General features: G+C 43.5%; 1 protein-coding gene across 3 annotated transcripts in view; it reads left to right on the top strand.

Moving 5' to 3' along the window:
- Window positions 1–8,689: 8,689 nt before the first annotated feature.
- Tbl1x (transducin beta like 1 X-linked) overlaps window positions 8,690–27,779 on the top strand; it is a 174,858-nt gene continuing 155,768 nt past the window's right edge. Inside the window, exon 1 of one of the 3 annotated variants that reach the window (XM_021659465.2) lies at window positions 8,690–8,812. The gene's annotated coding sequence lies outside the window, so the exon portion shown is untranslated. Of the gene's footprint in view, window positions 8,813–10,042; window positions 10,452–27,779 lie in introns of those variants that run through there. The other 2 variants (XM_021659464.2, XM_060375185.1) reach the window with 2 other exon arrangements.

Below are 27,779 nucleotides of genomic sequence, written 5' to 3'. Positions count from 1 at the left end.
GGGAAACAGAATGGTGGATCAATGGAATTGAATCAAAGATCCAGAAATAAACCCACACACCTACAGATACTTGATTTTTGACAAAGATGCCAAAAACAACACAATGGAAAAAAGATAGCTTCTTCAACAAATGGTGCTGGTCTAACTGGATGTCTACATGTAGAAAAATGCAAATAGATCCATACTTATCACCCTGCACAAAACTAAAGTCCAAGTGGAACAAAGACCTCAACATTAAACCAGACAAACTAAACCTGTTAGAAGAAAAAGTGGAGAAAAGCATGAATTCATTGGCATAGGAGATAACTTCCTGAACAGAACACCAACAGCACAGGCTCAAAGATCAACAATCAATAAATGGGACCTTATGAAACTGAAAAGTTTCTGTAAAGCAAAGGACACTGCTGTCAGAACAAAATAACTGCCTATAGACTGGAAAAGCATCTTCACCAAACCTATGTCTGACAGAGAGTTAATATCCAGAATATATAAAGAACTCAAGAGGTTAAACACCAACAAACCAAGTAATCCAATTAAAAATGGGGCATAGAGCTAAACAGAGAATTTTCAGTAGAGGAATATCAAATGGTAGAGAAATACTTAAAGAAATGTTCAGTGTCCTTGGTCATCAGGGAGATGCAAATCAAAACAACCTTGAGATTTCACCTTACACCCATTAGCATGGTTAAATTAAAAAAAAAAAAACTCAAGAGATGATGCAGGCTGGAGAGGATGTGGAAAAAGGAGAACCCTCTTCCATTTCTGGTGGGAATGTAAACTTGTACAACCACTTTGTAAATCAATCTGGCACTTTCTAAGACAATTAGAAATAGTGCTACCTCAAGATCCAGCTATACCACTCCTAGGCATATACCCAAAAGATGCCCCACCATTTAATAAGGACATTTGCTCATCTATGTTCATAGCAGCTTTATTTGTTATAGCCTGAATCTGGAAACAACCCACATGTCCCTCAACTGAGGAATGGATACAGAAACTGTGGTACATTTACACAATGGAATACTATTCAGCAATTAAAAACAAGGAAATCATGAAATTTGTAGGCAAATGGTGGGAACTAGAAAAGATCATCCTGAGTGAGGTAACCCAGAAGCAGAAAGACACACAGGGTATATACTCACTTATAAGTGGATATTAGCCATATAATATAGGATAAACACACTAAAATCTATACTCCTAAAGAAGCTAAACAACAAGGAAGAACCTTGGAAAGATGCTCAATCCTCATTCAGAAAGACAAACACGATAGATATCAGAAGCAGGAGAAGACAGGGAACAGGACAGGAGCCTACCACAGAAGGCCTCTTAAAGACTTTACTGATCGAGTTATTGAAGCAGAGGCTGGGACTCATAGCCATACTTTGGGCAGAGTGCATGGGATTTTATGAAAGAAGAGAGAGATAAAAAGACCTGGAGGGGACAGGAACTCCAAAAGGAGATCAACAGAGCCCCCCCCCCCAAAAAAAAACCTGATACCCCAACCATGGACAATGCATGGAGAAGACTTAAAACCCTGGCTCAGATGTAGCCCATAGACTCATTCTCCATGTGGTTTACCTAGTAAGGGGAGGAGAAGATTTCTCTGACATGAATTCAGTGGCCAGTTTTCTGAGCACCTCTCCCTGAGGGGGTGGAGGGAGGTGTAGCCTTCCCAGGCTACAGAAGAAGACAATGCAACCAGTCCTGATGAGACCTGGCAACCAGTCCTGATGAGACCTGATAGGCTAGGATCAAATAGAAGAGGAGTAGGACCTTCCATATCATTGACTAGGGAAGGGGTATAGGAGTTGAAGAGGAAGGGAAGGAAGGAGGATGGGGTTGGGAGGAGAGGAGGGAGGGCCCACAGCAGGGATACAAACTGAATAAATTATAATTAATGATAATAATAAAAAATGAAATGTTTAAAAAAAAAGAATCAGCTGGGCAGCAGTGGCTCATGCTTTTAGTCCCAGTACCTGGGAGACAGAGGTAGGTTGGTTTCTGAGTTCAAGGCCTGCCTGTGGCCAGCTTGGTCTACAGAGCAAGTTCCTGGACAGCCGGGGCTACACAGAGATATCCTGTCTCAAAGACAAACAAAACAGAAAGAGTGTGGGCTACCACAACTAGCTGAGTCTGCTTCTTAACAGACTGTTAATTTCTAGAAGACAGTTCTGTGTCTCTTTCCTCCACACAACCGTGAACTATACTCAGTAAATATTTGAGTAGAATTAAATGTACATTAGAGGAAAATGTTTTTGTTTCCAGCTTGTTTATTTTTGTTAGAGGAGACACTGAAATTGCTATTCTAAAAATAGCTTTGAGTCCTTGCTCAGGAGGTCATGATTGCAGTAAGTGAAGTAAGACCTGAACACTTCCAGGTCCATTAGGAAATTATAACTAATATGATTTAAAAAGAACATTGGGTCAGAAGTTTCATAAACATCTCAGTTTGCAGTGGTTTCAGTTTCAGCAAACTTTGAATAAATGTTTTGCATGCTGAACTCAACTACAAATGGTTAAGGACCTCAACACAAAACCAGATATACTGAACCTGATAGAAGACAAAGTGGGGAATAGCCTTGAACTCATTGGCACAGGGAAAGACTTTCTGAACAGAAAACCGTTAGCACAAGCACAGTATCAACAATTTGGACCTAATGAAGCTGAAAAGCTTCTGAACAATAAAAGACACTTTCATTTGGAGAAAGCAGCAGCCTACATAATATGGAAAGATTTTTACTAACAACATATCGGATGGATGGCTAATATTCAAAATGTATAAACAACAACAACAAAACCATGGACATCAAGAAAACAGATAGCAGGGCAGCTCATGCCTTTAATGACTGACCTCCACAATATGCTGGTACAATAGGAGCATAAACATTATGGGAGTAAACAACCACTATATGATTTGAATTACTGCCCAATCCATTAGATGGAATCTAAACTTTAACTTTCTTGGGTGGCCAAGAACATGAGACTAGATAGCCTAGGAACCTAGAGGAAACCCAAATACTACTGTTCTACTATAGGAACCTAGCAATTAAATGACTCCTAATGACTCATAGATCCGTGTCTTACAGAAAATGGGAACAAATACAGAGACTCACAGCTGGACACTGTGCAGAGAGTGAGTGACCTTGGAATACTCAGTCTTAAATAAGATGTCTCATTAAATTCCACCCCTTGGGGATCACAGAGGTGGAAAAATTGTAAGAGCCAGTGGGATGGAAGATAGAAAGGAATCAGTGCCTTCCAGATCTAACAAATCTCCCACACCTATTAACTCACGGATACTATGGCAGTATGTGCATGTACAGGCAGAAGCCATATGGGGTCCCTGTTCTGAGGGGAGAAGTGGACACAAGTCCACATTCTCAATCAAGAAGCTATTTACAATTGACAGTGTCTCACAAAGGAAAAATTAGTTTCCTCCAAGGGAGTCTCACTGGGAATACAAACCACTCTTAAAGGCAGGCGTGGATGCGGAAGTCAGGGAGAGTCACCTGGCTAAACCCTGGAGGAGGATGTGTGAGGCCTGGCTGGGTTGGGTGGTTGGATGCAGTACAAAGGACCTGTCCTAATTTGGCTTTTTTAAGGAGCAAGGTGTTAATCATTAGAGCCTCGTGATTCAGAAGCATAGGAACTGGCATTTTAAATGATTTTGTGATTTTTAGGCCTTGAAGATGATTTATTTCTGATTACTGTTTATACACGATTTGGTATTTCTGTCCACATTTATTTAGATTATGTTTGGTGGGGTGGAGAGATGGCTCAGCCATTAAAAGCTAAGCTCACAACCAAAATAGATTATGTCCCGGGTACATTATAAGTAAGTGTTGCTTACTATTACAATTTTTATATCTCTTTGTGAGGTGTTTCCGTATGTACATATTTGTGTGTTAACCCATGCATATGTATGTACGTGTGGAGGCCAGATGCTGACTTCAGGTGTCATCTTCAAATACTTTCCTTCTTATTTTTTTTATAAAACAGAGTCTATCATGGAACTTCAGGCTTACCCATTTGGCAAGCTTAGCTGCATAATGAAGTCTAAGAGTCCTCTTGTCTAAATCCCATTGCTGAGATTACAGATACAGCTGATCATACTACCCAGCTCTTTTACATAGGTGCTTGGGATCTGAATTCAAGGACTCATGCTTACACAGCAATCTGTTTTCTCCAGTGACTCAGCTCCTCAGTTTGGCATACGTGACCAAGTTAAGATGAGATTATGTGGGGTAAGAGCAAGCCCTAAATCAAGCAATTACTCTCTTTATAGGAGAAAAGAGAAAAGAGAAGAAGATTTGGATGGATGGATGCATGCATGCATGCATTACAAACAGATATATAGATCTGTACAGAGAACTTTGTGAAGACAAATGATAGGAATGATGTAGCTATAAACTGGAGAACACCAGAGACTTGCTGGCTACCACTGGAACCTGGAAGAGGTATACAAACTCATGTGTTTTCTGCTAATTGGGGCCAGTATTTTTAGAAGTAAAGTCTTATGTTAACACACTTTCAAATTATCCTCTCCCTCTTTACAGCTAAAATTAACTGGAGAGAGGTGATATCCTGTCCGCCATCTTTATGAAAGAAACTGGGTATGCCCAGAGGTGGTACTGTCAGCCATCTTGATGAGGTAGCCAAGCATGGCCAAAGGCATTCTAGCATGCACAAAACACTGGGATTGATTTGCAGACCTCACATAAATAGGACATAGTGGATCGTGGAAGGTGGAGAATTAGAAGTTCAAAATCATCCTCACAGACTTCTTGGGACAGTCAGTCTGAGCTCTGTGAAACATTGCCTCAAAGGAAGAGGAAGAGAAAGAGGAGAAGGCAGCAACACTGATGTTTGCCGGAGAGACAGCTTAGTGGTTAAGAGCATTGATACTCTTCTAGAGGACCTGAGTTTGGTTCCCAGAACCCACAAGGTAGCTCACAGCCTTCTGTAACTCTAGTTTCAGAGAATCTAAAACTCTGTTCTAGCCTCCACAGGTTTTGCAGGCATTGGTGCACTGATTTGCAGGCAGGCAAAACACTCACATACCTAAAAATAAAAATATTTTAGAAGTAGAAAAGGAGGAGAAGGAGAAAGAAGGAGGAGGGAGAGAAGGTGGAGGAGGAGAAGCTGCCGCCGACACTGCAGCCAGTGCCTCTAGAGCCACTGTCACCACCAGGCCTAGTGGCACAGCTCTGTAACCTCAGCCTATGTGGAAGTCTGAGGCAGATGCCTTACGAGTTCAAAGCATGCCTGGGCAATTTAGTGGAATTGGGTCTTGAGATAAAAGTATTCAAAATAACTCTGGTGAGATGGCTCAGCCGGTAAAAGGCACTTGCCATTAAGCTTGATAACCTGAATTTGATTCGAGGTCCCCACAGGGTGGAAGTAGTGAACTGACTCTCAGAAACTGTTCCCTGACTGTCACACATGAACTTCATGATATAGGTGCATGCACACATGTAATTTAATAAATGTACAAAAAAAAAAAGAAAAAAAAAACAAACAACAACAGAGACTGTATGCTTGCCATTGAGCTAGTGCCCTTTCTGTATCCTTTTCTTTTTCTCCTTGAAATAGAGTCTATCTCCCCAGCCCATGCTTCCCTGGAACTCTTGATCATCCTGCCTCTATGCCCCATGTGCTGAGGTTGCAGATGTGCATCTCCACATACTTAGTGCCTCTATTACTCCTTTTCTCAACAGTGTGTATTATGATCTTGACTGTCTCTGGTTGCATGGCTATACCCCAAGCACTGGCCCTTTCTTTTCTCCCAGAATCTAGTGCCATCATCAAACAGAGGGAGGTTTGTTTCCAAGAACACCTGCTGCTCTCTTTCTATGATTTTCTTCGATTGTTTTACTTAAAAATAACACACCCACTCACCCACCCACCCACACACCCATAAGCAAATGTAGTGATATATTTGGGGCTGGTGTCTATAGCTCACTGGATCTAGCTTGTGGGTGCTAGAAACTGAACCCAAGTCCTCTATAAGAGCACTATTTGTATTCCTTTTACATGGAACAGTTGGAGAAGGGCAGTATGTTTATCTTGACAGCTGGTATTTTTGGTACCTCTTTTGATTTCTTTTCATTTGTATAATAGTTACATCACAAGATATATGGTAAAAAGCAAATTTTCTTTAGTTACTTATTTTTTTTAGATAGGAGCTCATAGTGTATCTGTGGCTGGCTTGGAACTTACTAGACAAGGTTATATAGACAAGGTTAGTCTTAAACAGTAATCTGGCTGCCTCTGCCTATGAAGTGCTGCAATTAAAGGTGTGTGACACCCCACTAAGCCAAAGAGCTACATTTAAAAATATTTATTTATTTGTGCATATTTATATGTGTATGTGTGTGGACAACATATGAGAGCTTTCAGGAGTCATTTCTCTTCTGCTCAAGCCTTTACTGGATGAGTCATCTCCCCGGCCTTATTTTTATTTCCTATCTATTGCTAATGTGGTTATTTCTTACCACATGAAGTTTAAGACTTCCTTGGGGGCTGAAAAGATGGCTCAGCTGTTAAGATCAAGTGTTGTTCTTGCAGAGGTTTTGTTCTAGCACTCACATGGACAGCTCACAACTGCCTTTAAGTCCAGCTCCAGGGGATCCAGCACCCTCTTCTGGCCTCCACAAGGACTCACATTCATGTGCAGAGACACACACAAGGACACATAATTTAAAAAGTAAACAAGCCTTAAAAAAAAAGATACCAATCCTTTATCAGGCATTGGTTTTACAATTGTTTTCTCTGTTTCTGGCTTGTCTTCCATTCTCAACAGTATGTTTTACAGACTTTCATAATTTTAATGAACTCCAACTCACTTTTTCTTTCATGGTTTTGGTATTTTATTTTTAAGTTTCCGCTGTTGAGAAAAGAATAATGTTGATGTTGCACAAAGGAGCACACTGCTACAAAGTGAGAGGAATTTAGCAAGTCAATTTCTTTTTATAAAATATTCTTTTCAAACTTTATTTTTCATAATTTATTCACTTTACAACTCAATTGTGGCCCTCTCCCTTGTCTCCACCTGATCCCACCCTCTCTCCCTTTTCCCCTCCCCTATTTCTCAGAAAGGGGGAACCCTCCTCCCCTACCATTTGACCCCAGCCTATCAATCTCATTAGGACTGCTTGCATCCTCTTCTTTTGTGGCCTGGCAATGCCCATAACACCAGAGGGAAATCATCAAAGAGCAGGCAACAGAGTTCATGTCAGAGACAGCTCCACTTACTAGAGAACCTACATGGAGACTGAGCTGCCTATGTGCTACATCTGAGCAGATCTAGGTCCTCTCCATGTGTGGTCCTTGGTTGGAGTGTCAATCTCTTCAGGACCCCCGAGCACAGATTTTGGCTCTGTTTGTTTCCTTGTGGTGCTCTTGTCCCCTCTGGGTCCTTCTATTCCCCAACTCTTTCCTACAAGACTGAAACACACACACATACACACACACACACATACACACACACACGTGTACATGCATATGGACACACACAGTGCACTTTATTCTTTTTCCTCTTCAAGGGGCACCAGCTGCTTCCTCTTCTATATTTCCATGCTTTGTTCCACTCTCAGCACCTACAGCAAACACACAAAGCAGATGAATAGAACAGTCTAATTTTCTATTCATGTAGTAGCATTTCCAAATGAATTTTGGTAATCTTATAATTTAAGATTTAAGATTTTTCTGTCTTTAGGTTCTTATGTTTTGGTGGTTCCTTTAAGTCTTTATTACAAATCCATAACTTAATTTTTTGGATATGATCTTGCTATACTATTAGCCTCGTCTACTTCTGCCTCAGCTTTGGTACCTTACACATAGTCCTCTATCAACTTTCTTCCTTTCCAATACCAAGCAAAACAAGGGTTATTTATTTATTATTCTTAGGAGTATGTGTACTTTTGAGAATTTATGTGTCCCACATGTATGCAGGAGCTCTAGAATAGAAGAAGGCATAGTATCTCTTGGCACCGGAGTTACAGGTGGGAGTGTAGATGCTTGGAACTGAACCTGAGTCCTCTGTAAGAGCGGTAAGCACTCGTAATCTCTCAGTCATCCTTCAAAATCCCTAGTCCTTGATGGTTCAAAAGCTAGAACTGGGATGATTGTGATACTATATATCACGTTGGCAAGTTAGAATCTAAACTCCCACTTTATTAGTCAGAGGAAGCCTATAATAAAACCTGGTCACAATGCTTCCTTATTGGAAAATGATTTTTTCCTACAACTTTCACATACTTTAAAAATAATCATCACTTGTCAAGAAACAGAAGCATGCAGAGAAGCTTTTAACCAACCTCAGTTCGGAATTTCCAAGCACTAATTTGGAGGAGCCTAGCTGAGCAAGCTAGGTGGGTAGGGTTTGCTGCGCAGCTACTCGAGGGTCTGCGGTAGCCAAGAGCTGGCGACTGGGTAAAGCCTGAAGCTGTAATGATGTCAACTTGTTATTTACTTCCAAATCTGAATGACTGAGCAAGGCGAAAGGAGAATCAATCAACCACAATGTGACCCTACAGGCGGAAAAAACGCAGCGCTACCACCAGCATGCCGTGGGGGAAGGGAAGCACGTGTAAACCGGGCCAGGGTTGCATCATGAGCGGGCTCCGGTTTTCGATTGCACCCTTCGTAATACCTCAGCATCAGTCTGCACAAGCTCAGGAGCCCGGGAGCTACGAAGGGCAGGCTCAAGGGAGCCCTACCAAATCCTTTGGGGTTGGGGTGGGGGCTTGGATGGCAGCTGATAGCTAATAAGCCAGTGTTCTTTCTGCTGATTCACAATTATGGAGACTGTGTAAGTGGTTTTTTTTTTTTTTTTTTTTAATTGATGCGCTCTAATAACGGTGTACCAACAGTCGTTTGACATCTTTGACGTTTCGTAGCAATATTTTGCAAGGTAATTTTGAGGTCCGCCTTTTTGATGGAGAGCCGGCCCCTTAAAAACTCGCCCCGAGTTCTCCCCTTCCCCCAACTACCAGAGCAACAAACGCCTAGTGTTCAAGGAAGGAGCAAGTGAGGTTAGAGTTTAAATTGCTGAGTGTTACTGGGCTCTTAGCACCAAGCTCATTAGAAGCCTATGGGAGGGGCAAATTGATTTTAAAAATACTCAACAAGGCAGACACCAAGGTGCTGAGGAGAAGGGCCAGATATGTATTTAATTGAATTAAAGCCGGGAGTTGGGGGGAAATCGTCACCAGCGTGGAAGGAAGGGCCAGGGCTGGGCCTTACCAGCCATGGCAACAGAAAACACTTTGCCAGCGCCTGCGGTTTCAGGCTTTGGGATGGGGATTTGCAGATTTGAGGGCCCCAGTACCCTAACTTACACCTACCCAGTTTATTTGTGCCTTAATCTTGTACCGAAGCTTCTCCCTTATGCATTTCTGACTCTTGGCTGGGAGGTGTTTTGCAAAGGTCATGGCTGCGCTCGGGTCCTCATTTTTTTGCGGTGGGCATAAAGGCAACTGTGGCTGCCTATCGTTAATTTTGAAGGAGATGCGCTCGGAGACGGGTTGCAGGGGAACCTTCTTAGGCCAGCTGGGTGGCTTCATCTTTGAGGTGGGGGATGGTAACACTTTCAGTGGCTTGGGTTACCATTCCCTCCCCCAACCTGCAGGGTGGCCCTTGTTCCCATTCCCCCCCCCAACGCCACCTTGGAGTGCCGGGGTTTGGGATTGGGTATCCTTGTAGGGGCCCTGTTTCCCTCATTCCTCTCGGAGCCTGTAGAAAAGGACCGGGTTGGGGCCCAGAGGGCAACGCTTAGATTCCCTCCTCCACCTTGTGCGTGGGGCGGGGTGGAGTGGGGGTGGGGAGGCTTTAGGGTGAAGAACTGTGCCGGGCTGTAAGTCTCTTCCCTGCCCCCGGGGGGCTGGGTCTGGACTTGGTCTGGGTGAGGGCGGGCCTGGCGTCTTAGCCCTTTTAGTGGGGGAGGGGTTGCCGCGTGGGGACGCGGGCCCCCCAAGGAGCTGGGGGGAGGGGCCGGCGGGGACGCGTGGGGGAGGGTAGAACTGTAGCTTGTCTCCTCCAGGTGTCTGGGGTGGGCGTCGTGCAGTCGACCCCCTTGGCTCGTCTCCCAGCTCGGGTAGGCGCGCTCGCGTCCGCTCCCAGCGGAGGTCACTGGCCGTGTCGGTCCCTCCCGCCGTCCCGCCCTCTCCCGCCGCCGCCGCTCTCAGCCCAGCCCCCCCAGTCTCGACGCTCGGGAGCGACAAGCCGCCAGCGCCCCCGCCCCGCCGCCGCTGCAGCGCCCTCCGGCCGCCATTCGCCACCGAAACTTTCCAGCGCCCGCTCTTCTCGGGGACTCAGTGGCGGGCCGGGGGCGGCGCGAGGCTGCTGTGGGGCGCCTCGCCCTCGTCGGCCTCTGCGCGGCCCGGGCTGGGTGACGGTGGACCCGCCAGTAGGCAGAGAGCGCGGCCACAAGTTGCAAGGCTCGCGGTGAGGTGAGTGCACGCCGGGCAGGGACGCAAACTTCTCTGGCCAAGGGGCTCTGCAGAGACCCCGACCGCGGAGGTCCGGCCCTGAAGCTTCAGGAGGGGCAAGTTCCCGTGTTTCTCCCCCACCCCCCTTCGGTCGGGCGCGCTCCCTGCATGTTGAACAATACCTCCGGGGCGGCCGCTCCCCAAAGTGGCCGCGCGCGCGAGGGGGGCGGGAAAGGCCTGGGTGCGCCTTTGTTTTGGGGAGGGGGAAAAGGCAAGTTTAGGGGAGCGCTGCTGTTCAGTCCCAGCATCTCTTTGTCTCCGGCTCCAGAGGGGCTGGCTGGGCTGACCTGGGTCACCCTGGGACTTGGGGCCCGCGCGGGATCCCCTTGTGGGGGAGGGGAGCCTCATTCATCCTCGAGGCGCGGGCTGGCGCTCCCGGAACCCGGTGGACGCGCGGCGGCGCGCGGTGTTGAGTGGCTGGCCCGCCTGTGCTCAGTTTCTGAAGCACAAACTGTCAAGGAAGTCCGGGAGCCCCCTCCCCACACCCATTCCCAGGCCTGGTCTTGGGGATCTGGCTTGGGGGTGGGTTGACACAGATGGAGGGCGGCTCCCCCTGCTAGGTGAGGGTGAGGGACCGTCCGGCGCGGCCTAGGGAGTGTGTAAACCTGTTGCTTTGGGGCTGGGGAGGGTCTTTCTCCAGATCCTCACTCACCCACATCCCCGTCTTAGGAATTTCCCTTACGCAGAAATGGATGCTGGGAGCTGGAGTTTATGTGGGAGGGGTGCGCCTTTGAACGTTGGTGATCCTTGGGTTTTGTGACAACTTTAGGAGGCTGGAGGCCCGCTGGTGCTAGCTGGGGCCTGGGCTTCACGTGCGTGACCAGTGCGCAGTCAGGAGCTTGGGGCTATTTTTTTTCTTAATTATTATTTTTATTTTATTTTTCAGTGTCTGGCATTCCCAGAGCCCTCCGTGCACAGTAAATTCCGCAGTTAGGGTCAGCTTTTTTCTTTCCGACCAAATGTTGTGGAGCAAAACCTAAAACAGCTCCCCTCCCCCCAACCAAAACCTAAGCTTCACTGCTAGTGCAAGTGTTTGTTTCTGTTCTGTTTTGGTGTGTGCGCCTTGACCTGACTTGTGTTTTGCTCTGAGCTAGTCCCTGGTTTAACTTGAAAGAGGACACAGGACTAAGGAAGGGGGGAGTTAGTGCCTTGTCCCCCGGGTGTCGGTTTAGGGTAGCAAAAGGTCTTGATGGCTCAATGAAATTTAGCATTAGTCATTTCTAGAAGACACATAAAAGAAAGAAACTAGTGTTGAGTGTAGATGGCGCTTTTGTTTTTAAAGGGATTTCGTGTTCAAGTGTGCTGCAGATTTTCATGGAGCCACCCACCTGGGTAATTAGTACAACGATGAAAGTTCAAGTTCACTTGATCCACTTAGTAAAATGGCCCCCTAAAGCTTTTTAAGCCTTTAATCACACAGACACAGACACACACACACACGCACACGCACACGCACACGCACACACACACACACTTACCGGGATAGGCATGGGCGATTTGGGGTGTAAGGCTCCCATCTACCCTAGGATATCTCCTTATTCTGGTCAGAGAAGTCCACTTTGTCAGTACTACTAAAAGAAAAAGGAAGGTTACTTTACCCCTTTTATGGTATTGGATAAATACTCATTTAAAAATTACCTCGGTTTTGCTGTTGGGTAAATTCTGGGTACTCTGCTAGACCCAGGGAATCATACTAAGGCAAAGCCTTTGGGGGACATTGGCCGTGGAAGCTGGTTGCTAGTGAGCTATCAGGATCTTTGTGAGCCTGACAATTTTCCTTGATGTAAGATTGTTGTGGTTTGAATGAGAACTGCCTCCATAGGCTCATATATTCCAGTATTTGGTTCTCAGTTGGTAGAAATGTTTTTGGGAAGGTGAAGGAAGTGTGGCCTAGTTAGGTACGTGGATCACTGAAGGTGGATTTGAGGTTTCAAAAGCCCACACTATTCCCAGTTAGCTCACTCGCTGTGGATCAGATAAAAGCTCCAGTTCTATGCCTGCCTGCTGCCATGCTCACTACCGTGATGGATGGTCAGGGACTAACTAACCCTCTGAAAATAGAAGTCACAATGAATTCTTCCTTCTATAAGTTACCAAGGTCATGGTGCCTCTTCAAAGCAATAGGGAAGTCACCAAGACAGTTGGGTCAGTCCAGAGAATCTTAAGTGTTATATATTAATTTTTACGTTTTAAGTTTGTATGCTTTAGTAGACAGGATAGGGATACCAGTATTGTAGTACAGGACTGTGGGGTTATAAAAGGCACTGAAGCCTCTATTTTTTATGTTCTCATGTATATGTAGATGTGTTTGTGCTTTTGTGTTTCTGGTTGCATGTACGTGTGCATGAAGGAGGTGGAGGTCAGAGGTTGGTATGCGGTGTCTTCCTTACTTGGTAGCTTATCCACGATACTTTTTTCAGACGAGGTTTCCTTTTCATAGAACCTGAAATTCACTAATTTGGCTACACTAGATGAGCAAGGATCCTCCTTGGTGTTGGAATTGTAGACACAGGCTGCAGCTCTCACATTTTTACTTGGGTTCCTAGGGATTAAACTCGCGTCCTTACTGTACTGATTGAGCCATCTCCTTGAACACCGCTTTTACATATCAGAGAGTCTGTATTTTTATCTTCGTGGTCACATGGTGAATCTACCTTGCTAGGTTCTTGGGAGTGTGTTTATTGGGCACAGTACCTGAGAAAGTGGTTGCTTAGTCTGTTTCAAGTTGTTGTGTCCATTCCAAGTAATGACTGGAGAGAAGAGTATGCTTTATCCCCACTTAGTCTGAACTGTGAAAGAGCCCACCTAGTCCACTAGCTGGCTGGACCATGAAATCCTTGAATTTTTCTGAGCATCTTAACTATTATACAAAAATCAAAAGGAGGGGCTAGTGATGTATTTCAGTTTCTAGAATGCTTGTCTACAAGAGGCCCTGTGTTCAATCCCCAGCTATGGATGTGATCTTGGCATTGGGGAGGTAGAGAAAAAGAAGGTTAAGAGTGAGCACAGCTTGGTTGCAGAGAGCTTGTCTTAGCTAGTAAGCATGAAGCCTTTGCTTTTACTTTTACAAACAAACAAAAAAAAAACCCAAAAACTAAAAAAAAAAAAAACCTATACATTTTGTTATGCAAATAAATTGACTTCACACTGTTACTGGACTGTCTTGCAATGAAGATTAATTTTTTTTTAAAAAATTACATTTATTTGTATGTGTGTGTGTTTGTGTGTTCGTGTGTTCATGTCTGCACACATAGAAGTCAGGACAACGTGTAGGAGTCATCTCCCTCTTTCCATCATGTGAGTATTGGGTGTCAAACTTGGCACCAAGCCCTTTACTGGATAAACCAAGTTACCTATCTATAGACCTTTATGCTATGGATTACAGTCACTGTTTCCCTTTTCCCACTGAGGAAACTGACTCCTAACAGAGGGCAAGTAATGAACTCATACATAGGGAAGCAGTGGGCATGTTAAATTTGGGTTTCCTCTGCATTCTTGTCTATTTAGTGTGGGTATCCCCACTTGAGACAAGAGATCTATAAATTCCATTCCCCTTTCCTGCCCCTCAGTTCTCTGTTAAATGTTGGTTAGGGATCTGTCAATCAGTATTGTTTCTTTCTTATCATCTTGGAAGGCAGACCTTGGTGCAGGGCTTTTCTTTTATAGCTTTGCCACGGAGCCACATGTTTGTGTCCCTAGACTTGACTTAGCTGAAAACATCTCTGGTCTGTTGGAGTCCATTTTATGGATTCAGCAGCACATGAGATTCAACCAATAACATGTCTTACTGGACAGAGTTAAATGTGCAAAGGTTCGGTTGCCCAGAGCTGTTCTGGTACTTAGTGAAGTTTTCATAAGCAAAGCAAGAATTTGAGTGTAGTTTTTTTTTTTTCGGGGGGGGGCTTTTTTATTTTGAAATAATTCACAGTCAGGCTTATTTAAAGTCTGTGTGTGTGTGTGTGTGTGTGTGTGTGTGTGTGTATGTGTCTGTCTGTGTGTGCCTGTGTGTTTATGTGTATACATGAACATCTCATTGGAATATCCCTGATGTCATTGTTCCTCAGGTGTTGTCTATCTTGATTTCAATTTTTATGCATGTGCAGATGTGTGAGCATGAGGAGGCCAGAGGCTGACACTCAACTTCATTTATAGTTCAAACAGGTTTTTTTTTTTTTTTTTTTTTTTTTTTTTTAATTGAAGCTGGAGCTCACCAGTTTGTACACACTGGAGTTAATATATACCACCTGAGCAGGGAGTGCCAGGGCTCTTCCTTGTCTCTAATTCACAGTTCTAGGATAATAGGTGTATTGCACTGTACCTATCTTTTTATATAAATGTTGAGGATGGGTCCTCATGCTTTTTCAGTAAGTGCTCTACCCACTGAGCCATCTACCCAGCCCACTCCCTCCTTTCTTTTTGAGACAGAGTCTCACCATGTAATTCTTAATCCTAATGGGTTTGGACATTTTTTGTAGACCAGGCTGGCCTTGAACACAAGAGAACTGCTGCTTTTGTCTCCCAAGTGCTGGGATTAAAGTCATGTCATGTACCAGCATGCCTGGCCCCCACCTTGTATTTTGAAACCAGGCATTTCATTGGTCAGGCTGGTAGCCTGATGTTCACCTCTGCACAGCATTTTTTTTTTTTTAACCCCAAGACAGGGTTTCTCTGAGTAGCACTGGCTGTCTTGAAACTCACTCTGTAGACCAGGCTGGCCTCGAACTTAGGGATCTACCTGCCTCTGTCTCCTTGAGTGCTGGGTTTAAAGGTGTGTGCCACCATTGCCTGGCCAGTGTGTGGGTTTTTGGGATTAAACTCTGTCCTCAGGCTGCTGCTGCAGGTCTTTCTTGGCCCAGTTACCTTTCCAGCCCCCTCATTTTTATATATTTCTGTGTGCTGCTGAGTGAGCATTGAATCTAGTGCATCATCAAACATGTGAAGTGTACTCCACCATGGAATTACATCCCCGAACTCCATTTTTAATTTATTCTGAGACAAGACCTCACCAGGTTGCCTAAGCTAGCCTTGAGTGGGTGAATATCCTGTGTAGCTGGGATGATGGGCCTGAGCCACCAAACCTGCTGTATATCTGCAATCTTCTGTAAGCTTTGGGTACCTTGGGTTCCTTCCTTCCCTCCCTTTCTTGAAGTTTCAATCCTAAGTACTGAGTTTCAATTCAGGGGGTCAATGTCTTCCAAAGTAAAAGACCTGCAGAAGAAGTGCTTCCACAAGGTGATGCTCACGGTGCTCAAATCCTTAGGACAAATGAAAACATAGCTTTTAGTGTTTCCTGGACATTTGGCTCTCAAGATATTTAGTAGTCATTTGATATATTCTTTACATAGTTCTGTGCGTGTGTTAGAGATGTCATTTGTAAGAGAGGACAAGTAGGAGAGAAACCCAACCTGTGTTTACTGGACACAGTTTTTTCTATCTGTCCTCATGTACTATTTTTTTTTTCCAGAGACAGGGTTTCTCTGTGTAGCCTTGGCTGTTCTGTACTTGCTTTGTAGACCAGGCTGGCCTCGAACTGGAACTCACAGAGATCCTCCTGCATCTGCCTCCTGGAGTGTTGGGATCACAGGCATGCACCACTGCATCTGGCTCTCAGGTACTATTTTTATGTTTTGACTTTAATTTTATTATTATTGTTTGGATTCATTCAGTCACTCTTCCCACCTTCCATTTCTTCTCCCCCGTTCTGTTCTTTGAGCCATGGTTTCACTACATAGTTCCTGCCTGACTCTGTAGACCAGGCTTGCCTGCCTTTGTCTCCCAAATGCTAGGATGACAAATTCGATGCTTGGCTTAATTAATTTATTTATATTTTGTGTGTGGTGTATGCATGTGGCACGCGTGTGTGTGTGTGTGTGTGTGTGTGTGCGCGCACGCACGTATGTGTGCACATGGCACATATGTATCAGAAGTTTATGGCAGATGTCTTCCTCAATCATGCTTCTCCTACCATTTTTGGAGACCTGTCACTGAATTTGGAGCTCTCACTAATCCTTCTTTGCTGTGATTCCAGATACACACTGGTGTTCTTCCTGGCTTTTTCTTGTTGGTGGTGAGGGTCCTAACTGGTTTTTGTGCTTGTAGGGCCAGAACTTTACTGACAGAACCCTATCCCTATTCTCTATTTGTTTTATTTTAAGACAGGGTTTTTCCTGTGTAGCTCAGGCTGGCTTTGAACTTGATGTCCTCCTACTTCATTATTTCCCAAAGTCCCACCTACTATTTCAGCAGTTGTCTAGCAGGGAAGGAACTCCTCCATGGTTGGTGTTTCTGGTTTTGTTTTCATGTCTTGAGGGACGGGTCTCAGTTTGTATGCTAGGCTGGTGTGGAGCTAACAAGAGATCTATCTGCCTCTGCCTCATGAGGCTGGTATTCATTCCTATTTCCCCTTGAACACCGAGAGCTCCTCTGCTCACTTGACACCTTGTTGGCCCTGACAACTTGGACTTCATTTTGTACCTTCTCACACCCATTTGTTCTTTTTTGTTGTTGTTTTTCTGTGAGTTATGTTTCTTCTCATTGTGCTTTGTGAGGCTCATGTAAGCCACAGAAAAGATGGAAAGGAAGGAAGGGTGACAGAGGGCAAGACCAGAGGGGAAAATCTTGCCTCCAGTCTCTTGTCTCCAAAGGCCAGTTCCTTCCTTCACTAAAAATAGTCATGGAAAAAGAAATATATATATATATATATATATATATATATATATATATATATATATATATATCTTTTGTACATTAAGAAAGGGTAAATGCTTACAAAAAGATTTTAATCTTGCTTCCTCATTGGACATAGTTTTTAAATATATTTAGTAGTGAAAGAGTAACAATTTATTGAATGTAGTGTAACTGTTACTTTTTTGCCTTCTTTATTTATTATTACTTTTTTAAAAGGGAAAAAAGAATATCAGGAAATCTGAGGGGACCAAGAGTTTTGTCTCACTCAGACAAGAATCTGTAGATAATCTACAGTGCTTGAGGGATCAGTGCAGGTTACAGAGGTGGAGAAATTTTGGTCAGGAAGCTGGGGCTCAAAGGAGGGAACCCCAGGATTTACTTGAGACACCTTTATGTTCAGCAGGAAATGAAGGTGAGACCTGAAGTATGTCCACTATAGATAGCTGTTTGAAGTCAAGCCCCTCTCAATGGCTTATTTTGAACCTGCCCTCCCTCTGAGGAACTCTCTTTTACCTATAGAAAAGAGTCACCTCAGGGCAACCCAAGTATCCTGATGGAGACAGGCATGGCACCTTACGTTTATCATCCATTGGAAGACATCTATCTGCAAAAGATCAATGTGTGGTGTTAAGCACTGAGCCTTTTTTCCAGCCCTGCCTCCAACACTCTTGAGTCTCTTCCCTCAACCTCTGGAGTGATGGGATTGCTGAGATGTATACAGCTGGCACATCAGTGTTTTGGGGGCAGGATAGATTAGGAAATAAATGACCATAGCTGCTGACAGGTACAATAACAGTCTCATGCTCATGGGAAGAAGGAAGAGAGGAGAGATAGATGGTCCTGGAAGAATGATTGAAATTCAGGCCTTTAGGTATAGGGGAAGAGAATGCCATAGAAACTCTGTCTCTCAAGCACTCAGCCCCAGGAATGCATGAAACTTTTTCTGTTTCTTGCTTTTTTGTTTGTTTGTTTGTTTGTTTTCAGTTTTTACAGATCACTAGATCTATCTTCAGGTCACCTTCTTATTTGTAGTGTTGATTAGGAAAACTCCCAGGTAGTCCGGTCTCCTGTGTATGCAGATCAGGAAGGAAACAGTGGAAATACTGGCCAGCCTGGAATTTCCTTGTCACACAGGTAGGCTAAGAAGCCTGGAAGGGTATAGGCTAGGGAATATCTCAAGCTTTTTGTCTGGTTACGGACACTCGGTGCAGCTTCTGTCTGCATCTGTATAACTGGTGCCATAGTGAAGTGAGCTAAAGGTTTGGGGACTGTGCTGGTCAACTTTTCTTTTTTAACTTGACATAAGCCAGGGTCATCTAAGAAGAGAGAACCTCAGCTGAGAAAACATCTGCATCAAACTGGCCTGTGGGTGAGTCTTTGGGGTATTTTCTTTATTAATGATTGATGTGGGAGGGCCCAGTGCACTGTGGGAGGTGCCACCGTTGGGTCCGGGCTTGTATAAGAAAACAAGTTGTACAAGTCATGGTGAGCAAGCCAGTAAGTAGCACCCCTCCATGGCATCTGCTTCAGTCCTGCCTTCAGGTTATTATTAGTTATTTTTTTGAGATTATAACGTAATTGCAGTATTTCTCCCTTGCCTTTTCTCTCTTCAAATCCTCCCTTGTATACTGTCTATAATCCCAGTCCCAGGGCACCTGCTCCCCCCTTCTGACCTCTGTGGGCAGCAGGTGCACACATGGTGCACACATACACACACATGCAGGCCAAATACTCACACACATAACATCGTACAATAGATCTTTAAAACAAGAAACTTGTAATCTTTTTGTACAGAACTGCTGACAGGTTCTTAACATCATTTAACATCTACAGTGGCTCAGAAGGTGGGGTCGGGAGGCTGTTAGCTTCAAACACAGTGTAGTTGAGCATACAAAGTTCTCAAAGTCTTCCCAATAGATCAGTCATGTGAAAAGAAGCCAGGAACAAATAGAGAACTCATTTTGTGTTTGTTTTCTGGGGGAAAAAATGAAATAATTTTTTTGTGTGTGTTTGTATTTTTTGTTTTGTTATTTTTTTTGGTTTGTTTTGCAAGGGGTTATTGTTTTGCCCAGGTTGGTCTTACATTACTAGGTAACAGATGTTTTTGAACTTCTGATCTTCCTGCTTCAGCCTCCCAGGTGCTGGGATGCTGGGTGTGCACTGCTATGTCAGGCTTTTAAAAAAGCAAATTCTTGCTTGCACTGCTCACTTCCATTTTACTTTAATTGATACTTTTACTTTCTGTGTTCTCATGGCAGATGCTGTGTTTTTTAGAAGACTCCTTGTCTTGGCAGTTTGTCAACTTAGGTCTTATGTTGGATAGTCTTAGTTTTCTCCTGTAATGACAAAACACTATGCCCAAAGAACCTCACAAAGGAAAACATTTAATTTTGGGTTTAATAGTTTCAGAGGGTTAGAGTCCATGACCACCATATTGAGGAGCATGGCAACAAGCAGGCAGGCATGGTGCTGAAACTGTAGATGGAAGTTTCCATGTTGAGACAAGAGCCATGAAGCAGACCAAGCTAACTGGGAATGTTGTGGGCTTTTGAAATCTCAAAGCCTGACCCAATGACAAACCTTCTCTAACAAGGCCACACCTCCTAATCCTTCCTAAACAATTCTACTAGCTGCGGACCAAGTATTCAAATATGTAAGCCTGTGGGGTCCAGTCTCATTCAAACCACCACAGATGGCCTGCCAAGTATGTGGGCTGTGTGCTTGTGTATATATGTGCACACAAGCATGCAAGTTATATGTTTACACATCTGTGTGGAGGCCAGAGGTCACTATCTGGTTTCTTCCTCACTTTATATTTTAAGACAATCCCCAGAATATGGAGCTTGCCCATATTCTGACTGGCCATTGAGCTCTGGGGCTTTGCCTATTTCCATGGGATTACAAACTACTACAGCTAGCTTTTATATGAGTTCTTAGGAAGGAACTCAAGTTCCTGTTTTCTGTACAATCTGTGCGCTACAAACCACACCATCTCCTCAGGCCTAGGTGTTAAAATTTTAATTAGGAAGCCAGACACTTTTTTTTTTGGCATGACCACTTTTCCCCTTCAGATTTGTTAAGGATCAATATTTTATGTTGACTAAATGCTGGGGTTGGGATGAACAGTTATTTTTATCTCATACTTGTACTGTTGCTTTCTCTATGACTAAAATAGGCATTATATAGTTAACATAAACAGGATAGGACGAGTATTATAGTTAAGAAACACACAAACACAAACACACAATCATACAGTGACAGTTAAAGCAGGTAGAGATTGTATTTGGCCTAAAACCTTGTCTACCATATTCTGCCCAGCTTCTGGATGAGGTCTTACCTGGTGCCCAAGCAGATCTTGGTTTCATGTTTGAAGCAGGTCAGCAGGATCCTATGACACTGCTTCATCTTGAAACCAACATCCTCATGTCTTTCTTGAGTGATATAGCACTCAATATCTATTTGATGATTTGCCAGCCAATTGCACGATTGCAGTATTTCAGAAATCTGTCTCAGAGGATGGCCCTAAATGAGATCTCTCTTCTAAAACCTACTGATTTGTATTTTCTGTGTGCTGAAACTATATGCTCACTATGTGCAGGTATTTCTCCACTATCCCTGAGAGTTTGAGGGGACTGATCAAGGCAAGGGAAAAGTCACTGGACCACGAATGCTCTTGAGTCCAGGAGCTTGGCAGAGAGAACACAGAAAGAAGTGCTTGGGCTGCTTACACTGTGGAAGGACTGTTAACAGAATTCACTCAAGTAATGCACTATCTTTCTTCCTTAGAAGATGGCCTATTACAATGAGCTGTCGTGGTTTTTCAATGGAAATAAAAATTAAATTAATTTTGTTCGAATAATTGTGAAGCTTGATAATTATAAACTTCTGAAGTTAGCAAAATTATTTAGCCCAAGTTAATTACATTATTGTGTTCACACCAAATATAGAGTAAGAGTAGCATTTCTATGTCAGTACAGGACCTCCTAGCCCTAGCTGCCTTCTCCCCATTTTCCTTTCTTTCCCTTTCCTGTTCTTTTTCTTCCATCTCTCCAGGCCCAGTATTTTCCCCCCTCTTTTCTTCCTTCTTTCCTAGGGCCTTGTGCATGCTAGGCAAACATGAATACCACTGACCTATATTCCTGATATCCCAGTTAGCTGCCTTCTGGATATGTGTTTTGAATATTCTAGATGTGTTTTCTGTAAAGTTAATCAAAATAAGAGACTTATTTCTTTTCCTTTCCTTCCCTCCTCCCCCCTTTACCAGCTAAGTACCAAAGGCATGGGGTAATTTGCCAGCTGCCTATGCCTCTAAGATGATGGAACCTAGGGCTCTGTGCAAGCTACCTGAACTATCTCCTCCCTCCATTAAGATACTATAGCAGAAGATAACTCTGTGTCTGTTCCTTCTGCTTCCCAAATATGGATTATAGGTGTTCACAACCATGCCAAGCTTATATGGTGCTGGAGAACAAATTTAAGACTTTGTACATATGACACAAGCACTCTGCTAACTTAACTAGAGCCAGGTAACTTCTAGCCCCCTACCTTAAAAAATAGACTTCTTTTTTTCCAGCAGCCTGGTATGGTTGCTGAAAGGCATATGCATGCTTTTAATTATAACATTCAGGAGGCAACGGTATGTGGATCATTGAGTTATGGCCAGCCTGGTCTACAGAGTGAATTCCAGAATGTCCAGGGCTATGCAGAGAAACCCTGTCTCAAAAAAACAGCAAGCATTTTCTTTTCATTTAGACAGAGTCTTACTTAAATTACCCAGGATGGCCTCAAACTTAAAAAAAAAAAAAAAAAGATTTTATTTAAAAAAAATATGTGTAGTGAGTATTTTTCCCATACGTCTGTCTGCAACATGTGTGCCTCTGCCTGAGGAGATATAGGAGGGCATTGGATCCCTGAATTTCTGTTACAGAAGGTTTTGTACCACCATGTAGGTACTGACAATTGAACCTGGGTCCCCTGGAAGAGCAGCAAGTGCTTTTAACTGCTGAGCCATGTTTTTGTCTTTTTGGAGACAGTCTTACTCATTGTGTGTTGGAAGTTACTGCAAACCCAGTCTAGCCTCCAGACTCATGGTTAGTCTTCCTGCCTCAGTCTCTCAAGTGCTAGCATTACAGGTATGAGCCACCTCATATAGCCTCAGGCATTTGATCCTCCTGACCCACTGTCCTGCGAAGCTGGAATTAGTAGGTGTGCACCACCATCTGCTTAATTTGCCATTTTGGGGTCTTCATGTTCTATGCCTGTCATAGTAAATGAACAGCAGGAGGCCATTACCTTAGTCTTGTTTTTCTGTGATGCCTTTCCTTTTTTTCAGTTCATGGTTTGCTCTCTGATTTCCTGTTCTATTTACTTTTCCATTCAGTGTTCTATATTTGGACAACAAATGTATTTCTGTGGGTGGGTTTCTGGTGTCCCAGATGTTCATGGGAGTGGAATTTCCCCAAGCACACCAGGGGGCCTGAGGAGCAGCTAGCGTTTGGTTTTGTGTGTCTCCTAGAGTTGAAATAGCTGGCTTTGACTGTGGAGTGGGCAGCAGTTCCCTTTGTTTTGCTTCACTTTGCCCTCAGTGTTTGCTTTGGTTTTGGTTGTTGAAGATATCAGCTTGAGGGATGTTTCCTTTGTCATAGACCTCATTTTCATGTATTTATTTTTCTTTTGCAGCACTGGAGATTGAAGCCATAGCCTTGCACGTATTCTCTCCTACTGAGTGATACTCCCCCCAATCCCCTCCCAACGTAGAATTCTAAAGACTGCCTTTTAATTGAAGTTGTTATTTGTGACCAGCATTGTTGAGGTTTAAATGACATGCCACGAAAATCACCATCTTAAATGAGCTATGTAAATCTCCGTTAGGAGACTGTAGAACATTCTCATTGTACTTCATGTTCAGTTGTCAGTTGGCTCCCCAACCCAGCTACAGGGAAGCTCTGGATAGGTTTTCGTTTTGTGGAATTCTAGAGCCCTTTTTAGTATCACTCTGTTGATTAAACTTTCTGACTTGTAATAATGGACTTAATACTGGTCTATCTACCATCCCCTATTTACCCAGGAGAGTGATTGCTGGGCCAGGAGGAAGGGCCAGTCTAACCGGCATCATGCCTTCACACCCCCCCCCCCCTTTTTTTCAGGTGAAGTATCTTTGTGTAGTTCAGGCTGGCCCCAAACTTGTACTTTTAATGCCTCAGCCTGCAGAGTGCTGAGATTCTAGGCATGACCTACCACTGGGGATTGAACCCAGGGATTCATGCATACTAAGTCAGCACTCTACTGACTGAGCTATATCACTAGTCCTGGGTGTTTGAAAATATTTTAGAGTCTGTTCTCTCCTTCCGCTTCTGTGTCCTGGGAATCAAACTCAGGCTTGCCAGGCTAAATAGCAGGCACCTTAATGTGTTGAGCCCTCTTGCAGCTCCTTAACTACTGTTTGGAAGGGGGAATTAGGTTCTTCGTAAAGACCGAAGGCCCCACCCCCGACCTAGAGAATCTTTCTGATTTGTGCTCAAAGAAGAAACACAAACCTTTGTTGCTGGCCAGCAACAGCAGGTAGGCATTATTTTTATAAACAAAGGATTTGCAGGACGCAGGAGCTTCTTTTAGAGGGGGAATGATTTTCTAACCCCTTGGACGTGTTCACTCATAAGTAAAAAATGAATGGCCAATGCAGATAGAGGAACTGGGGATGTGGAGTTTTCCTCTGGGAATTGCAGTTTTTCATTTGTGTGGGTTCTTGTTCTGAAAGTGTGTGGCTGACAGCACTTGTCCTTCTGAAGAACTGATGGTCTTGCTACATACAGTTTGTGTGGTAACCTTTCCCAATTCTGTCTGCTCTGGCCCCAGCACTGTGGCCTACTCAGATCTGTCTGCTCCTTTGCGATTTCTGTGTGACTCTTGGCTGTCTTTCAGAGATAGGTCTTTTTTCCTACATTTTTGGTACAGTCTTGCTATGTAGCCTAGGCTGGCCTGGAACTCAGTATGTTGCCAGTTTGGCAGTAATCCCAGCTCTAAATCCATTCATTTTTTTTTAATACAGTAAATACATGAATGCTTCTTTAAAAAGAGCCCAGGCTGTGCAAAACACTTTCTCTGCCACCCTTTAGAAAACCTAATCTTCTACGGGGTAGAATAACATTGTAGATTTTTCAGAGAGAGCTCTCTTTTTCTACATTTTTGGTACAGTCTTGCTATGTAGCCTAGGCTGGCCTGGAACTCAGTATGTTGCCAATTTGGCAGTAATCCCAGCTCTGAATCCATTCATTTTTTTTTAAGACAGTTAGTACATGAATGTTGCTTTAAAAAGAACCCAGGCTGTGTAAATCTCTTTCTCTGCCACCCTTTAGAAAACCTAATCTTCTACAGGGTAGAATGATATTGTAGATTTTTTTTTTTGTAGCAAGTTCCACAGTCCTGTGCAAATATATGCAGCATCATGCTTTTATTAATCTAGATGGAATTGTGTTATGCCTACTGGCTTCACTTACTTTATTTTTGTTTTTATTATGGTATAATGAAAATATAATAGGACTGAAGCATACATTTGATCAATTTTTGCACACATATATGTACACACACATAAATATCTGTAAAACTTTTATGACAACCAAATACCAAGTATTTTTCCTACTCTCCAGTTTCCTAATACCTTTTGGTAATCTCATTTTTACCCCTGGACACCTGTTCTGCCCTTAGAGAGCCATTGATCCTTCCTCCCCCCACCCCCACTCTAACTAAATCTTTGTGTCTGCTAGGCAATTCCTCTCCCACTGAGCTATGGCCTCTGACTCTGACTCTGAATTGTGATCTTATGCAGGGTTGTTGAACTGGCTGGTAGAAGGATTGTTAGCATACAAGAGAGCCAGGCCCCAGTCCCAGGTTTCTGACTCTGTGAAGGTGGTGTCTTCCTCACAGCTCACATGTTGAAGGACTCCTCCTTTCCAGGAAGTCCTTATAAAAGATGACAGGAACTCCATTCTTTCTTGTCACCCTCTTCCCTCCTGGAACGTTTTTTCCTTGCCTTGTAAGATTGCTGGTAGCTGAGTCATTAGGTTCCATATTTTTGTATGCATGGTTGAATATGTGTCCTGGGTTTGATTTCTTGGTGACAAAGAAGAATCTATTGGGGTGGGTGGGGTAGAGGTGCTAATAATCTGTAAACTGTAGCCTCACTCCTCAAAGAGCAAGTCCCCATTAGTCAACCCACAATTTGAATTCTTTGGTCTGTGTCTTGTGAGGAGTGTGATACAGGAACATCTTGGGGCAGCTAGAGATTATAAAAATGTTTAGATCATAGCCAAAGGATTTGTTAACATTGATTAATTTTATTTAGGGGAAAGATATGCTTGTGTTTGAGAGAGAAAGTCTGTGTGATCACCAATTTCCTGGTTCTTTCTCATTTGTAGGTGGTGCTGGAAATCCAGCCTGGGAATGCTAGGTGGATCTCTGCTTCTCAGCTCAAAACCTCAGTCCCATATCTTTCCTCTTGCTGCTGAGCAGAGCACATTCTTCTTAGTATAACCAGCTCAGAATATACTGTAGGAGGGAGGGATTATTGGCAACGATTTCATGAATAAGCATGTAATTGCTCCACGTAGTGTATTACTGATCAGTTAAAAGAGTCTATCCAGGTCTATCTTCGTGAACCAATGAGTTTATTAGGGTTAATTACAAGAGTAATGGTGATGCAGTGGTAGTTATAGCATGAAAAATCCCAATCCAGTTGGGTGACAATTCACAAAAACTGCCTTTCTGGATCTTGCTGCCCATAGATTTTTCTCCTGCAATAATTGTTTATCCTTGCTTATACGACCTCAGGGAGGGGTCTTGTGAATCTTACAATTTATTCTTTTAAATTAACATTTATTTAGTGTGTACATGCACACATGCTCACCATGTATGAATGTGCCACAGTGCCTGAGTGGAGGTCAGAGAACTCCTTTGAGAATCTGTTCTCTTCTACCATGTGAATTCTGGGGAACACCTTTACCTGATAGGCCATCTCACCAACCTAAATCTTGTAACGTTCTGAGTTTTATTGGGCCTGTAAGTTTCATTAACTTCTGAAGTCTTCTGAGCCTATTGCCTCCTAGTAGGGAATGTTTGCTTTTATAAGAAAATGCTAAAACACCACAGTCTCTGTAAGAGAACTGTGTCTAAGGGATGCTGGAATTAAAAAACAAAACAAAACAAAACAAAACAAAAACCTGGATTGCCTGGTTTTCATAGTATCAGATCCTGCCTACTGCTTTAGCTTTTTTTCTTTTTCTTTTTTTTTTTTTTTTCCTGGTAGTGGGTTATGGTACTGAGAAGACTGGGGGATAGGAGAGTGAGGGTGGATGGACTGGGTAGAAAAAGGGGTGGATGCTAGGGATTGAACCTAGAACCTTGCTGTGTTAAGTGTGCATGGTATTGGTAAAGTGTACCTCCAGTCTCATATGCTTTTACAATGACAGGTTTCCCGAGAATGCACACAACTGGATCCTTTAAAGTGTGTAGTTGAGAAGTTTCCTAGTGTATTTACAAAGTAGTGTACTCAGCATTTCTAATTCTAGAACATTTTCATCATCCTCAGAGAGAACCTGTGGCATCATGACATCACCCCCCACCTCCATCTTTTCTTCCCTCCAGCCCCTGGCAGCCACAGATCTCCTTTCTGTCTCTATGGATTTGCCTGCTCTTTGCATGTCATTAAAATTTAGTCATGCATTATTACATGTGCCCCTTAATGCCTGGCTTTTTGCTCTTAATTAAAAAAAAAAAATTGTAGCCAGGCATGGTACCTTTAATCCCAGCACTTGGAAAGCAGAGGCAGGCTTATCTCAAGGCTACAATGTTCTACACAGTGAATTCCAGTACAGCCAGAGCTAAGTAATAAGACCCTGTCATAAAAAAAAAAAAACAAACACAAAACAAACCAAAATCCCATCAGTTAATTTATTTGTGTATGTGTACATGTTTGTGTGTGTATACATCTGTGTGGAGGTCAGAAGTTTCTTTAAGTGCCTTCCTTAATTGTCATTTACCTTATCTTTTTAGAGTTAGGGTCTCTCATTGAACCTGGAGCTCATTGATTCAATCAGGCTTGCTGGCTGGCAAGCTCTTAAACATCTTCCTGCCTACATGTACTCGGAGCTATGATTAGAGGTGTGTACCAGTGGTTAGCAGCTTTTACTTGGGTTCTGGGATCCGAACTCATGTTCTCAAGCTTACTTGACAACTACTTTACACAGTGAGCCCTCTCCCCATCTTTCAGTTAATATTTTTATCATTTACCTGTGTTGAAGGGTGGTTGGGGCAGAGAGGCTTGGGAGTGAGGTAGAAGTCACGTTCAGAATCTCCCGTGATTACATTAGGTGTGGAGAATGGTCCAGCTGCCAGTTGAGCCTGAACTGCCATTTTCTTCATTTTCTTTCCACCTTTCTCTCAGTGTCTTTTCCTCAGAGGCCAGCTAAAGTAAAGTGCTTGCTGTGCATTAAACATGAGGATCTGAATTCAGCTCACCAGTATCCATGTCTGGGCATGGCTGCACATACCTGTAACCCCAGTGCTAGGGAGTTAGGGGACAGGAGGACCCCTGGGGATCACTGGTTC

This window comes from Meriones unguiculatus, chromosome X (assembly GCF_030254825.1).
Source record: "Meriones unguiculatus strain TT.TT164.6M chromosome X, Bangor_MerUng_6.1, whole genome shotgun sequence".
NCBI lineage: Eukaryota > Metazoa > Chordata > Mammalia > Rodentia > Muridae > Meriones > Meriones unguiculatus.
This window is presented reverse-complemented; position numbering and strand designations above follow the sequence as displayed.